General features: G+C 40.6%; 1 protein-coding gene across 5 annotated transcripts in view; it reads right to left on the reverse strand.

Moving 5' to 3' along the window:
* Window positions 1–13,863, reverse strand: part of lpp (LIM domain containing preferred translocation partner in lipoma) — a 176,441-nt gene that overhangs the window by 113,904 nt on the left and 48,674 nt on the right. The gene's annotated exons all lie outside the window — the stretch shown is intronic.

Here is a 13,863-nt window from a genome sequence, read left to right on the forward strand (position 1 = left end):
CAGGCCCGAAGGCCAGCGGGCAAAACTCTCCTTAATCTTTAACTCCTTCACTGCTCACTCGGGCCCTTTGTGACACCCAAAGAGGATTAATGGAAAAGTTCAGTTCTGTTGTTTTGGTAGAGCTTTACTCTTGACTGATGGCTGCAGTTTTTTTATATGTTCCGAAGGCTTAAAACTAACCTATGCCCACTCATGGGTTGGTAATCCATAAATCTATAAATTTAGAATGTATGTGCATTTTGTCATAATCACTCTTGGTTTGTCTTATCTAATCTTCTGTTAATGTTCTTTGTCTGTCCTTTGTGTAAGATGATCATGGGTCAGCTGTACATTATACTGACCAGGAGTGCAAACTCATCAGGGGTGGAAAAAGGTGACAAAGGGGGTCCTAGGGGAGAGATCGACCAATAATCCGCTCGGCGGATAATTACAGCCGATATTCACGTTTTGGCGTCATATTGGCTATCGGCTTCATAAAGCTGATATTGCGTCACTGCCAAAGAGCCATATAATGTTGGTGAGCGTGCGTGTGCACATCGCCAAGGAAACTTGAGGAGTTGTCTACTACTACTCGGAGACTGGCAGACTGGCATTTTTAATTCATTTGTATATATGTGTGAGCTGTAACATGATGTGTGCCCAGGTGATGACCAAAATAAAAACATAATATTAACTTTTTTATTTGCATAGCTTTTTAATTCAGCTTTCTCTTGTCATTTTGTAAAAAATAAATAAGTGAATTGGTGATAGTGAACATCGGCCTTAAATATCAGCTATTGGCCACCTCAACTTGGCAATTATCGGTATCAGCCCTAAAAAATGCATATCGGTTGATCTCTACCTAGGGGGTCTGGGGCATGGCCCAATGAAGATTTTTTTTAATTTTTATATCAGCTTTAAAATGTGGATTTACAGTCGATTTTAGCATGAGGATATAGGGATATGTCACTCAGTCAATGGGAAACACTGGCATTTTATTTTCTCCTTCATCTTCTCTCCAAGCACAGAAGCCTTTCTTTTGACAATTCAGAAGATGTGGTTCTCCCTCATGACTCTGTTCTCGCAGACCACACAAATGACCTACTTTGGACTCAAAACATAAAATTTCACCATAAGTTGACAGGTTTGCACCCCTGACTTACTGTAGCTGGTTGGGTCACTGGCCTGAATGGAGACTGAGTCATGGCCTATCACTGTCCATCTTCGACTGCATGCTGTTTTGAAGGGTGACCACCAAACATAGAAATAGTACCAGGTTGAAAATGTCGCTAGCACAAGCCCAGAAATAAGTCTTGTCACTGCGTTTGGGCGTTAGGACCACCACTCCCGAGTGCGGGCGTTAAAACCACTTTATACTTCTAGCTCCAAGCTAACTTTCTTCCGCCCACCACCAGCTAGCCGTGCTCTTTTCTTGTCAGCTCAGTGCAGTTCATTTTTCTGCTTTCTCGATGCAGACGCTCAGCCAGCACTGGGAGCTGAAGCTGCAGCCGTGCGTAATGTCTCAGCCATGGCTCTTCTTTTGGGCGAGCAGTACGCAGCCGCTCCTGCTATTGGCAATATGGACATGGAGGTTGAGAACTTTGTACGCGACATGCCCCCACAACTGGATACAAATCCGGAAGACTGGTGGAACGTTAACGCCACGAGATTCCCCAGATTGGCACAGTTAGCACGCCAGTACCTAGACATCAGTGCCATCGGAGAGGGTATTTTCTAATGCTGGACTGCTTGTTAACAGGCTCCGCTCCCCACCATGGATGTATTAATAGAACTCACACCCGAACACGTCGACATGCTGATCTTCCTTAACAAGAACAAGTAGGCCGCTAAATGTCAGATACAGATTTCGTTAGAATAACAGAATAATTCGTTCTGTTACAGTTTTTACTTATTAACCAAGTTCATTTTGGAGGAATGTTAAGTCAATCTTTTATTTTCGTTTTAATAACCTAATTCCTAATGTTGAGAAAAGAATAAAACTGATTGAGGAATGTTGATGAGAAAATAATAAAATGGACTGAGGAACAAAAACGATTTTTATTATTAGTATTATTATTAATATTATTATAACATTTTTATTGAATTAATCGATTAACTGATCGTTAACATTACCAATTATCGATAAAGAAAAATGACTAAAATTGACATCCCTAGTGTCTATGTTGAACTACAACAATTAGACAGCCAGTTGCACCAACAGCAGATTATGGCTTTAGATTAATTTTAGCAAACATAAATGTAAGAAGATGATGGATGCAGACCTAGTAATTTGGCCATGTCAAACTCAATGGCCATGTCTCCATCCACCATTATTTAATGGAACTGGGGAGGGGAAGGATAATGATTATAAAAGGAATCCTGATTCAATATAGAACAAGTAAAAAAGAAAGAGTGAGATTATTTTACTCGGATGGCATGAATAAATATTCTGTCTTGTTCCTCCAGTGGAGTCAGAAATGATGGTAATGATGGTAATGATCCGTTACCCCTTGGTAAAAGAAGCCATGATAGATTAATTATTCCTTGTTAGAACAATGTTTCCACGTGTAAAACAGTGTAGGCACCATGTGAGGTACAGCTCAGATTGAGATTTTTTTTTTTTTTCAACCGCTTCACTTATATCTAGTCAAAAATCTTTGCTTTTGCTAAAGTGGGAAAAAGGAACTGTGATGGAAAAAAGTTTGTGCAAAAAGGTTTGTGGTTCCTCCACTCAAAAAACTGGTTAGGGTTTTTTGGGGTTGTGTCCAGTAGTCACTATAAAAATCATCAAACACAGGAATCAAGTTAATGGGATTCTTCACTCTCTTGCTACTGACAGCTGAGGTAACTGAATCGTTCATATTAAGATTTAGATTAATGATTTAGATGAATGACTGAGAAAATAAATAGGTTGTGTGATGATAAAATTCCCTCAAAAGGAGGCCATACAATCATTATTCCGTTGGCGCCTTCCTTGTGCTCAAAGGCTTCACCTCTTAAAGTGGAACATTTCCCCCACTGATGAGTAAAGAAGAAAAATATTTCAATCAAATATATATATATATATATATATAGAGAGAGAGAGAGAGAGAGAGAGAGTTCCCCTTCAGCTACAGAGTCAACTCCAGTCAAGACCAAGGAACAGTTAAACGTTCCGGATGCCACAGACAAGTAAGGCTGTTCTTCAAATTCAGCTGGCAGCCGGCCTCACTACTCATTCTTTGGGTTGATGTGTACTTCAAGAAGCTGGCCCAAACACACACACACACACAGAGAGCCAGGATTCCACAGGAACAACAAACCGAGAGGAAAACAAGCTAGCAAAGTTTCCAGTGCTGCTGTGCCACCATCCCGCACGCTGGCCTCTTCCAGCACAGTAAATGATGCCTTTTTGTTTTGGCTGCTTCAGTCCATGAGGATAGTTTTATACAAAACTACTTGTTCTGTTTTCTATTCATGCTTTCAGTTTCAAAACCCAAACTGATCTAGCCTAAAGCATGTATCAATGTTCATTAATTGTGTGTCTGTGTGTGTGTGTGCGTGCGTGCGTGGGGCACGTGTTTGCTATCAGCATGCACACTGAAGACAAGCTTGCTGTTAACCTATGTCAAGCTCCTCTTATCTGAGTTAGTAGAATGTCTCTGAGTACCTAATCTAGCGTGGTGTTCAAAAGCTTGTGATGTGCCTTAAAAGCCCTGGTTTTACTGAATGAACCAACGAATGAATGAACTGAATGGTTTCTCTCCATATCCACCTAAAGGAAGCACTCTTGTGAATTATCTTGGAGGGAAAAAAACCTTGGAACTTCCAACATTTCATGGTGGATGATTTCATTTTTTTTAAAGATGAGACTGGAAGAGGCAGGAAGAGAGAAGGGTCGTTTTGAATCAACAAACAGAAACTGCTGTCCACGTACATTGAGTAATTTCTGCTCTCTGTTGACAAAGCTCAGTAAAACCATGAATAATATATTGTAATTATCCATCTGTAAAATACAGTGATGCAGCATGGCGTCTAGGAATAGACTGGTCCACACAGACTCTGAGACATCTCTCTCTGTCATAGCACTGTATTAAATAGGGGTGTAACAAAGCACTGGTTGGTCTATTGGTTTTATTAATTGATGACTTGTAAATTAATTGATTTGTATCCATGATTTAAGCAAAAATCCTGTCTCTCATCTTTTTAATGAATATGTTTAGCATAATTACATGTATGATAATAAATAGATGCACAATATTATTTTTTTTCAAGCCGATACCGATAACTTCCTGCTTCTCAAGACCGATACCGATAACCGATAATATATTTATATTTATTCATTTTAAAATGTAGATTCACCTGTAGTTTTTGCACACCTGGAGGTAAGAAAGACTGGTAAACAAAGGTGGATTTAACAAACAGTAGCTTTGTCCCAACCAAATATCATCACTACTATTAACAAAACAAAAACCAAGAACAGTTCTGTCTTTGCACAAACTCTGTCGTCAGAACTACATGCAAAAATATGAACGTGACATAAACCCCAAGCACAAGAGGAACCAGCCATTACCAACATCAAGTGTGTGCTTTTTGCTCGTGCTCTCCCATACATTGACAAACTTTTGGCAAAGGGAGAGTGTTGCACTTTAAGTGATATTGTAGAGTTTGCATTGAGCCTGTTGGAAGAAGGTGAGGTTCTTACAAGTACCTTCCAGAGCCGTGATATGAAACAGCTGATCATCGCTCACTATGGAGAATCGGTCACAATCTCTCATAACAGTAGGATGTATGAATCTGACATTTTCTTTTCATCTGACATCAGTGCTGCTGAACTAGCCATCAAGCTGAAGAATCAGGACATAATGAGAGAGGCAGGCACCAAATTGAGAGAAGCACCCATTGATTTTGGTCTGCAAGACAGCTTCTGTGACAGTACTGACTTGAAGGCATCATGGGAGAGAACAATAATGCCAGCGCCTCTCCTTACATTCTTAGCTGCTTTGTTCAAGGTCCCCAAGCACGAGCTCTTCCGGAGCAGTGCAAGAGACCTAGAGGAGCTTCTCCAGCCTCTAGAGGATGAGGAAAACCAGCAAACAGAGGAACTGCTGCCACAAGATCAACAGCCTACACGGGGAGAAGAGCCTCCACAGGAACAAAAGGCCTAGTTGAATTACGCCTGTGTTTACTCCTAAAATGGCCGTTATGGTTTTCCGAATAGCAAAATGACCTTGACCTTTGACCTTTCAAGGTCAAAATCACTCAGAATGGTCATAACACTATCAGAAATGAATTCTGCATACCATAATCAGTGGGAATGGAGGTATTACATGTGTATATACTCTCAGAAACGAAAAAGTTAGATTTTCATCATAGCCGATGGCAGCCATATTTGATTTGGCCATAGGGTCATTCGTGACGCTGTGGCGGACGAGCACCTCTGTGATTTTTCATGTCTAGGGACCCATTGACTCAGTCTACATGCCTAGTCCAGGACTATAAAGGTTGAACTAAATTGCTTATAGTGCATATTCAAACAGATAGAGCCCGTCCACATTTATGTTTAATAAACACGTGTTTAGTCATGCACAAGCATGACTAAAACACCCCTGCAACACAACTCCTGAATCTCTGTAATCAATTAAAGCGAGACGTATTTAGTGCTATCAGAACATGCAAACACAAATTTGATGTGGGTTTTTAAAAGGGCTCTCTCTCTCTGCCTCTTATCAGAAATGAGACCTAACGAGTTAATGTCTGCTCTGACTGGCCTGCCTTTGACATAATGTGACGTCATTATAACTCCATTTCTGTCATAACACAACTAACCTGTTTCTCTCCTTATAAGGATACTATTTCCTTGAATGTCAGTCTCAAGTCAATCATCTTATCAACAAATATGAAAATGATGATAGATCTATTTCAGTAATGCTTGTCAAGACTGAAGGTGGTAGTGAAGGGATCTATTATTAACGGTGCAGTATGTGCTTTGGCTCAGAAGCTCCTATATCTTTTTGTCAATTCTCGTTACATCCTGACAGCAATCAATAAATAAAGTGCTCTAAAATGAAATAAATCCGTAATCTGTGGAAGTCGCAGGACTGTAATAAGTACCTCCAATCATTTTGAGTTGCCAACTTGAATTGATTGGAAGGCTTACCTATCTGTCAACCTACCTAGCAAGTGTAATTTGTTTCCCCACAGTTTAAAGAAGTGGCTTTGGAGGGAGGGGGTGGGGATTTTGTCAGTTGCCTTTTTCAAAATCTTTCAAAAGTCTAACAGGAAATCACAAACTGCATACTGCAACTTTAATGTACAGTTTACTGCTCTATGGCTTATTATTGATGAAGATTCGATTAGCCATTTACTCCCCCTTCTATAGTTCTCTTTCACATCAAAACCTCAGAATTATTGATGTGGGTTTTGTAAGGGTTTTTGAGACAGACGGCCACCAGTTTTAGTAAACCATATAAGGTTTGATTCGTGCTCTGCAAGTGGCTGATATCAGTGTATAATTAGATAAGCTGCCGTGTAGCAGGGACACAGGATACAGGGAGAGCACAAGCAGCCCAGCACTGGACTAGAGCCACACACCGCATAGAGAAGTTGAGGGAAGGTCAGGGGTCTCTCAGTTGACCATGCAGTCAGCAAAATAGCCGTCAACAGGGAACATTGGTCAATCCAGACATTGGATATAGGTCAGATCTAATCTTGACCTAGGTAGTAATGTTTCATCAATGCTTCATGGCCATAATAAAGAATGGTCAGCTGACAGCCTATATTAAGCTTCTCCACTGAACCGTATAAAAGAGAGAACCACCGGACCAAGGAGACTTACGCGCGCTTACCTCGTAACTCATGAAGGCTTAAACTATCTCACGCTGGCTTTAGCTTAGCTTAGCAAGCTAGCATGTTAGCATGCTACATCCACCTGTTGTCAAACACCTGCTCATCTGTTCACAGGTATGTTATATTGTCTAAATCCTGTTACATAACTGTTGAACTAAGCTATGTCTGAAATCTATAATTGAACCATTGCCTAAAGCATGGTTGATACTGTATGTTTTTGATACATGCTTTTGATGATGAATAAAACAACAGAAAGATTACTCTCTTCTCAGCATTCATTGACCAGTAAGGTTAATCAGGTGATCCAACATCAAAATGGCGTTGTCAGGCAAGGATTGAATATATTTCAGTCAAAAGAACCTGATATGGAACTGATTGATTGAAGGGTCAATGAATGTTGAACGGGAATAATGCCAGATTTAAGCTGTGTGAAAATTTGCATAAGTTTAATGTTGTCACTGTAACTAACAGGAAAATGATGCTTAAAATATGTATGTTTGAGCACCAACCGCCAGTCAGTGCTATTTCCCAGAGATTTGATTAATTTGGAATGAGTGATTTAGTGATTAGTTCCAGGAGAGAATGAAATACAGACGCATTGTTAAGATCTAAGGGAAAGGACCGACCGCTGGCAGCTGGCCAGGACTGACACAGTCGTTTTCCCTGCGTTGTAACCAAAAACAGCAAAACAAGGGACCCCAGATAGTGACTTCTCGATTGGATGTGTTGATTATAAAACTGCAGATTTTAGACGCATCACCTTGGCAGAAAAGTGGAAATAAAAACGATTCCGCGGGGAAGGAATGTAGAAACGGGGGCTGATTTCAGGGTAGAACGGTCGAGAAGTCATTCGGTCGTAATTGTACGGGTACGGTACCTAATTTGATAATTTAACCGCAAACTAACGGATACAAACACCAGACCAGGGAATTCGAAAACAAGTGACATTTGTAGGTTACGCCAGATTCCAGTAAATGAATTGTAGTTGAAAAGTGTCAGGAAATACCAGAAAAAGCGAGTGACGACTAAAAAATGATAACAATGTTTATGTCTGTCATAAAAATAACTGTGACGATGCTTAAAATGCTAAGCGCTACAGCTATGCTAATGTGCTGAAACTTACTCACTAAAAAAGCCAGCTGATTTGAATAAAGTGCTATTATAACGCTTTTGGGAGATCAGGAGAGTGTACTCATGAGAGTGAGGGTGTCTCATGAGGACAGGCTGGAGCAGAAAGCTGCAGGGTCGGTGTGTGCGTCAGTTACACACAATTCTTAGGCACCAATAATCTATTAATAGCAACGGCCCCGGCTCAGGGGGCGGGCTAGCCCCCACCCCCCTCTGCTCACTAGCCCCCACCCCTCTCTCTCACCTCTCCTTCTGTCTCTGTCTCTCCCTCTCTCTTTCAAAATTACAGTACCCCAAAGAATATTGAATTGAGCCAAAACTATGATTAGTTGTTAGTAAATTATGATATTAAACTATTGAAACTGCATTTTGAAATACCCTGAAGATATATATATATATATATATTATTTAAAATAATAGGGAACTTGCAAATGATGATTTGAGTACTATCTGCAATAATGGTGCTTGTCTCCCCAGACGCTCGGGACACCTATTGTCCTGAGAAAGAATGGGGAGGACAGGTCATCAGCTTACCTGGTGGTCTGCAGTACATTGTGTAGATGACTCGGTCGTCATAAACCAAGAGGAAAAAGTTACCCCCCCAGCACAGCTGGAAGACACTCAGTGGCCACAACAGGTATATATATAGTACTGTTTCAAGAATTGGCACTGTAACGCGTGTGAAATAACGTAACAATATCAAGCGATCAGAGTCTACAGAACAATAGACTACTTAAGGAAATATTGCTGTAATGAAAAGTGCACAACATAACAATAATATGACTTCCTGAGAGTATTGTTCCAGAGTAAGGAGAGATGATGTCGTGAAGGAGAATCGATTCCTGTGCGTCAACCAACCGTGGTTTGATTGGGCCAACGCCGTCACCGGTGGTGAATGACGCGCAGATTTAAGACAAATAACTGACCCAGTGATTAATTGGTTAATCGCCTGGGTGCCACCGCTCCACGTCTTCCATCTTGCAGACTCGTAGGAAGGCACGTGATTAAGGTTTCTGATCAAACCTTTAATAATACGACGTAGCGGGTTAACATCTGTGAAGTGTATTTTTACCTGCAGGATGGACAGAGCGGCCGTGGTGAACCAGCCATTGGGTCAAGCGAATACAATATGACTACACAAGAAATGTTATCTCCACTGGAGATAAATATTTCTATTGACATACAATCTAATAACTGACTGAACTAACTTGTGAGGTGCTCTGGAGCCAAGGTCCGTTCTACGATGGGATTGTGTTGTCCATCGTGACCTGACGTCCGAGAGCTGGAGACTAACCATCAAGACTACACTGAAGAGAGGATCAGGTGAGCTGTGAGTGAGTAGCCAATTAACCAAGTAACATGCTTAACCAGACTGGAAATTACTGTTAAAAAGTAATAGGGGAAGCGTAGTGACTAGAGTGACGACTTTAGTGACTACCTATCCCTGATGGGAAAGTAGGCAATGACTTATTTGAGTTATAGGGAAAGCAAGAAGCAGTAATTAAGTGAACTATTTAAACTCAGTGGCATAGGCGGGACAAAGAAAAGATTAGTGTGTACATGAGGGCAAGGAAGAGAGAGCAAATACTATTTGCTAAATTATATTCTAGACTAACCATCCCAAGCGAAAGATTCATTGGAAATCTAGTGCCCTGGAGGGGAAGAAATTAGTAATATTTTATCTTCTGCAAAGTCATTTAGCAAAGAGAATTATAAAATCATTCTTTTAATAAAAACATTGTCCCAATTAGTGTTTGCTCTTAGCCAGGGTAGTGTTAAAAAGCAGGGCAAGACATTGTTTAGAATAATTTATATTTTTTATAAGAAAATAGATGTAAAATATTAGAAATAGGTATAGAATGTTTTTTTTTTTAGAATAATAGTGTTAGTTTTATAAGCTGAATTGTTGCTAGAATAATTTATATTTTTGAAAATTTTAATTGAACTGTCCAAATCATAATCAGTCGATTTTCACTCACTATTATCACCAGGAAATAATGAGAGAAAGGAATGTGGAGAGAAAATCAATGACTATATGAGAAATTGAACAAATTGTTATATTACACTGTTGTACAATTGTACTATTGAATAAGGAATTTGTTAATCTGTTGTTAAAGTCTCTGTGTGCAGCAGAAATAAAATTGGAACCAGACCAGTCGCGCAGCAATGGAGGTCAGGATACCAACATGAACCGTCGGTATGGTAATTAAGACTAAAGCGCAATCAATTGCCATCATTGTCATTACCATTGAGAATTGTTGTATTTTTACTTTCATCTTAGAGCTGTACTAACAAAGTATTATACTGTGGTGTTAATTTGTGTGTTTTTAATTCAATCCAAAGGAAGATAGAGCAACATGGCAGAATCAGAACAGCAGTACATGAATGCCAAGACAGGTGTTGAGCACACATGCGGAAATTGTCCTGGCAGACAGGAAACTAGGTCTCTTTCTAGCCTGCATTTACCACTGTGTAAAAGCCAAGTGTGATTGTTGACCAATGTTGTCTCTCTCTCCATTACAGAGAGGGGGCGGGGTCAAGGCAGTAGTGAATGGTGACAGGCCACAGCGTACAGGAAGCAGGTAGAGTAGAGAGCGTCAGAGATTATCAACTGTTCATTGTTTGTGAAATCTCATCATACCCCAAAGGCCAGGTGTGACCATGAGACATGCTGAGGTCATCGCCCAAAAGAATGTGTACCCCAACGAGGCTGGCGCCAGACGGGGGAGGTGATTGACGGGTGAGCCCGGCGGTTGGACTGTGGGGTTCCGGCGGCTGGACGATAGGGTTCCGAAAGGAGGCCTATGGTTCAGGTGCGTGGAACATGGAATGTGATGCCGCACGGGGCATGGAGAAAGGAGTATGACACCTTACCCCCAGCCAGACCTCTGGGAGGGACACAAAGGGAAGGCCAGGGAATGGGGTTTTGAAAAATAAATAAAAATAAGATAAAATACAATAAAATGAAATAAAAATGATATAATAAAAACAGTGAAGAAAGATAGCTCTAGAACGCCAGGAGTATGGACATTAATTCTGCTATGAGTGGTCAATGCTTTGTGCTCCACTAAGGAATTAAATTATTAATTACAGTCCCCATCTAGGTATATTTAGTTAAAACATGTCATTAATTGTCCACTGCATTATTTTGATAATTTCGTGTCCAAGGGGGGGATTGGTTGTATTTGCCTATGTTGTTATTATTATTCATCTTCCACTAAAGTCTAACTTCTCGTGGACAACACATCAGCGAAGATTGTCATAAAGGATAGATGTAGTGTGATTTCTTTCAGAATTTTATTTCAGAAATTGGATTTTTGGAAAATGTTTAATTCTGTTCTCTGAAACCAACACTACATTACCCACAATCCAACGCAAGCTCCACCAATCGGAGACATCGCTGTTGGCAAACATACCTAGCCCCTGCCGAGGATACATTAGATCTTCAGACTGTTATTCACAAACTCAGTGACCAGAGTGTCATTAAGATTGAGCGACAATGCATCAAAATGTTTTACAATACAAAGTACTGTAAACAGCTGTCTCTTTAATTTGTTGAATATATTATGAAACTCTGATCACTTAGGCCACTCATCCACACTTTAAAGAGCAGACCATTAGTATATGATGCAACTTCTATTGTTGTATCCTTTGTTTCAGTGTATACTTTAATCAACAACGATATTTCATGGGCTATTGCAGATACCACCAGTGTTTTATGACGACACATAGTCTATTTGTAAAACCAAACGTCAGTTGTTGTTAATTAGCTCAGTGAGATAGAGGATGTTGTTTGGTGTCAGAAGTTAAAGTTTTAAATAAGTTCTATTTTGATACCAACCAAGCAGCAAGTTTAAGTTAATGTACAGACAAGGCGCTGGTCCGAAATTTATCTGCACAACAAGTTTATTAGAAATGTATAATAACTTTAATTTTTAATTGGAACAAGAAAATTGCAAATGTTTTTGCTGATAAGGAAAAGGAGTAAATGTGGTTGGAATGTACCCTAACTCCTACGCTATGCTGAGTTCCAGTCTCCCCTCTACCCAAAAGTGAATATGGACATCTGTAACCTCTGCATTGTGCTGAAGTTCCACTAACAAAGGAACAAAGTGACTCTTGAGCCAAAGACCATCAAGGAATGGCGTCTATGGAGTGCCAGTCTACCCAGTCTCCTCTACACTCTACTGGACTGATCGGACAAAGGACACTCCTATGCTAGGGAGTGTGGGTGTTAAGAATCAGACGGGTGGTAAAGGACATTCCTATGGATGCCATCAGACGAGTGGCAGGGGATTAGACGGTGACCATCAGACGGGTGGCAAAAGACTGAACGTGTGCCAATGGATCAGACGGGGGCGGAGAAAAACAGCAGGACCTCAACGGACATCGCGAGGAGGCAGAAAAACATGTCCGTGAGGATGACTTTTCTTAATGCATAATCACTAATATATACATATTGTCATTAGTTATCTGTAACAGGACAAAGCAGTTTATTTATCTGTCAATGTACGAATTTTTGTTTGTTTTGTTTAACAGTCTTAAAAGTGTTTAACTGTCTTATGTTTTAAGAAAAAGAAAAAAAATGGTTAAGGACTGTGACTAACATGTGGGTTTCCTCTCCACATGTGTTCGAGAAACTCTCTCTCGCGAGATGGCTTGGCTGTGGGGTTCTGGACGAGGCAGTGGAGACTGGCGCCACCTGTCCCATGAACATTGAGGACAAAGACGCAGGACTCCGCTCCCTACTCCAACCTACAGACAAAGCTAATGTTTTCTGAATAACAAACACAATTCTTTTAAAAATTGACTGTGTGTTTTTGAGTTAGCATCTATTGTCTGAAGTTATTGTTTAATGTTAATTGTTGTTTTATTGACATTGTTGAGTTAAGCTAGCAGCCGATGGTGAAGAATTCACTGTGACAGTCTTTAGACTGCCAGACGGGGGTATCTGATGTGGGTTTTGTAAGGGTTTTTGAGACAGACGGCCACCAGTTTTAGTAAACCATATAAGGTTTGATTCGTGCTCTGCAAGTGGCTGATATCAGTGTATAATTAGATAAGCTGCCGTGTAGCAGGGACACAGGATACAGGGAGAGCACAAGCAGCCCAGCACTGGACTAGAGCCACACACCGCATAGAGAAGTTGAGGGAAGGTCAGGGGTCTCTCAGTTGACCATGCAGTCAGCAAAATAGCCGTCAACAGGGAACATTGGTCAATCCAGACATTGGATATAGGTCAGATCTAATCTTGACCTAGGTAGTAATGTTTCATCAATGCTTCATGGCCATAATAAAGAATGGTCAGCTGACAGCCTATATTAAGCTTCTCCACTGAACCGTATAAAAGAGAGAACCACCGGACCAAGGAGACTTACGCGCGCTTACCTCGTAACTCATGAAGGCTTAAACTATCTCACGCTGGCTTTAGCTTAGCTTAGCAAGCTAGCATGTTAGCATGCTACATCCACCTGTTGTCAAACACCTGCTCATCTGTTCACAGGTATGTTATATTGTCTAAATCCTGTTACATAACTGTTGAACTAAGCTATGTCTGAAATCTATAATTGAACCATTGCCTAAAGCATGGTTGATACTGTATGTTTTTGATACATGCTTTTGATGATGAATAAAACAACAGAAAGATTACTCTCTTCTCAGCATTCATTGACCAGTAAGGTTAATCAGGTGATCCAACATCATTATCCCAAGGAAGAGGCTTTGGACCGCCGGTCACTCTCTTCCAGATGGGGTCACAGTTTTCAGTCTGAATCCCTTCTATTTATTGGCCAATTAGACAAAACCTTGTTTGCATAAAGGGCAGTTGGGAGGTTAGGAATATAATGCAACAGAACACATGGTGTCCTGCTTCCTCGATATCCAAGACAGTGAACTGAAGATGCATCATGGAAGGGGAAGGGGGTGGGG

The sequence above is a fragment of the Borostomias antarcticus genome (assembly GCF_949987555.1).
Source record: "Borostomias antarcticus genome assembly, chromosome: 10".
NCBI lineage: Eukaryota > Metazoa > Chordata > Actinopteri > Stomiiformes > Stomiidae > Borostomias > Borostomias antarcticus.